Source organism: Mirounga angustirostris, unplaced genomic scaffold, assembly GCF_029215605.1.
Source record: "Mirounga angustirostris isolate CCGP_5_RB_7025 unplaced genomic scaffold, mMirAng1.0.hap1 SCAF_1, whole genome shotgun sequence".
Taxonomy (NCBI): domain Eukaryota; kingdom Metazoa; phylum Chordata; class Mammalia; order Carnivora; family Phocidae; genus Mirounga; species Mirounga angustirostris.
In genome coordinates this window covers 205,761,348-205,764,542 of record NW_026991709.1, presented here as the reverse complement: position 1 = coordinate 205,764,542, position 3,195 = coordinate 205,761,348, and positions in this window count along the sequence as shown.

The window sequence follows — 3,195 nt, the reverse complement described above, 5'->3', positions numbered from 1 at the left end:
AGAATGTGGTCTTTATGTTATTGAATGTTAGGTATCTGTTTTTAGTGTGGTGTATCCTGTTAGTTGCCTGTCAAAATTGCCCCTTCTTCCTTACGAAAGGACTTACGTTTTTTGGTTCAGATTGGTAACGTGCACTGTTAAAAAAAACCTCTATCTCCCAGTCCTTGCAGCTGGAGGAGGGGCCGCGTGCCCAGTCCTGGCCTTTCTAAGTCTGAGAAGTCATTGGGTGTGATACCTGGGAAGGATGTTGCAAAGGACATTTAGCTTGATCCCTGCACGTCTTGCCCTTTGTACAAACAGACATGATGTCTGGTGCTAGAGGAACCATCCCATGACCATGAGGGTAAAAACTACAGGCTGAGGAGAGTGTGGCCAGAAGTCACACCAACCCGTTTCCCCGTGGTATCTTTGTGTAGCTGCCCTGGACTGTTTGTTTGTGGACATCTTGTGACATGAAAAAGATGCACTTCTTACTGGCACATGACATTGCTGTTTTGGGGGTGGGGTGGGAGAGGGTAGGATGGGTTTATTACCACCAAATGCAGTATCTCACTGATGCACTTAGTATAGGGTCAGTTTTCATAAATGCTTCATGGGTGGTTGAAATCAATGTATTGTATTACACATATGTCTACTAGATTTGAGCATATTATTTGTGTTTCAAAATCTTCTAAACATTTATACATATTGGTCAATATCAGTCTGGGCTGCATAACAAAATTACCATCGATTGAGTGGCTGATAAACAACAGAACTTTTTTCTCATAGTTCTGGAGACTGGAGTCCAAGATCAAGATGCCAGCAGATTGCTCTCTGGTGAGGCCTGCTTCATGGTTCATAGATGGCCGTCTTCTTGCCTGGTCCTCACATGGCAGAAAGAGAGCAGGGGAGTGCTGGGGGGTGTCTTGTAGAAGGGCACTCGTCCCATTCATGACGGTTCCACCCTTATAACCCAGTCACCTCCCGAAGTCCCACCTCCTAATACCATCACAGTGGGAATTAGGCTTCAGAATGTGAATGGGGGGGAGGGGGCACAAACATTCAGTCCACATCCGTCTATGATGTGCGTACTGAGACAGCTATGTTAAGCTCTCCCACCATGATTGCTGAATAAATCTTGTAATTCTGTCAACTTTTAAATTTATATATTTTGAAGCAGTCAAATGAGAAGATTTTTGATATTTAATGTTTTCAGCAAATTGTTCCTTTTATTCTTCTAGTGACCATCTTTCTCCCTAGTGATGAATATTCAACTATTCATTTTCATAACAGCAAGTCATTGTTTGGAGCTTACTGTTAGCAGATAGTAGATACTACCCTAAGCTTTGAATCTTCTAAGTTACTTGTTTTGCACAATGACACTTTGAGGTAGACACTATTATCATCCCCAGTTTATGGATGAGGAAACTGAGGCCAAGCCAGTCGAGGTGAGTTAACCAAGGTCATACAGGTGGTAAGTGATGGAGTCTGGCTCCAAAATGCAGGGGCTGAACACAGTGCTTTACTCTGGGGGACTTTTCTTCCTTTGTATCTGTTCTCAGTCTCACAGGGATCTGTTTTTGTGTGTTGTTGGGTTTTCTTTTTTCTTTTTCTTTCTAGAGAGAGACGGAGAGAAGAGGGAGGCGCAGAAGGAGAGGGAGAGAGAGAGTCAAGCAGGCTCTGTACCCAGCGTGGAGCCCAACGCAGAGCTCAATCTCACAACCCTCAGATCACAACCTGAGCCAAAATTGAGTCAGATGCTTAACCGACTGAGCCACCCAGGTGCCCCTGTTTCTGTGTTTTAAAATTCTAGGGGCGCCTGGATGGCTCAGTCGGTTAAGCATCTGCTTTCGGCTCAGGTCATGATCTCCAGGTCCTGGGATCCAGCCCCACGTCAGGCTCCCTGCTCAGTGGGGAGTCTGCTTCTCCCTCTCTCTCTGCCCCTCCGCCCCCGCTTATGCTCTCTCTCTCAAGTAAATAAAATAAAAAAATCTAACAGTTATAACTTGTGTAAAAGTTCATAAATCCTAGTGCACGCCTTGTGAATTTTATATATGTCTACACCACCATATCAGGATGTTAAACATTTTATCTCCCCAGAAGCTTCCCTTGGGCCCTACCCTGGCCAATAAGCCCCATCCAGAGGTAATAAGTATTCTGATTTCTGTCACCATAGATTTGTTTTTCCTGTTCATAGAAATGGAACCCACACTCTACCCTCTTGTGGCTGGCTTTTCATTTAATATAGTGTCTGTGAAATTTATTTTGCCACATTATCAGTAGTTTATTCTCTTTAAAAACTGTTGGGTAATATTCCATTGTCTGAATATCCCACAGCCAAAACATTCCATTCTGTTTATGGACATTTGGGTTCTTTCCAGATTTTTCTGTTAGGAATAAAGCTGCTGTGAATGTTCTTGGACAAATCTTACCGTGAACAAATGTTCTCATTTCTCTCAGGTGTCAGCCTGGAGCAGAATCGCTGGGTCATTGTGTAAGCAGACTGTGAGCTGTGGTATATACTGCCAACAGTTTTCCAAAGTGGTTGAAACAACTTTTACATCCATTATCAATGCATGAAAGTTTGGTTTGCTTCACGTCCTGATAATGCATGCTGTTAGTTTAATTAAATTACTTAAAAAATTTTTATTGTTATGTTAATCACCATACATTACATCATTAGTTTTTGATGTAGTGTTCCATGATTCATTGTTTGTGTATAACACCCAGTGCTCCATGCAGAACGTGCCCTCTTTAATACCCATCACCGGGCTAACCCCTTCTTCCACCCCCCTCCCCTCTAGAACCCTCAGTTTGTTTTCCAGAGTCCATCGTCTCTCATGGTTCGTCTCCCCCTCCGATTTCCCCCTTTAAATTGAATTTACATATAGCATATTATTAGATTTAGAGGAAGAGTTTAGTGATTCTCAGTTGCATACAACACCCAGTGCTCATTACATTAGGTGCCCTCCTTAATGCCCATCCCCAGTTACCCCATCGCCCCACCCGCCTCCCCTCCAGCAACCCTCAGTTTGTTTCCTATAGATAGGAGTCTCTTACGGTTTGTCTCCCTCTCTGATTTCATCTTATTTTATTTTTGTCTCCCTTCCCCTGTGATCCTGTTTTGTTTCTTAAATCACACATATGAGTGAAATCATATGATAATTGTCTTTCTCTGATTGACTTATTTTGGTTAGCATAATACTCTCTAGTTCC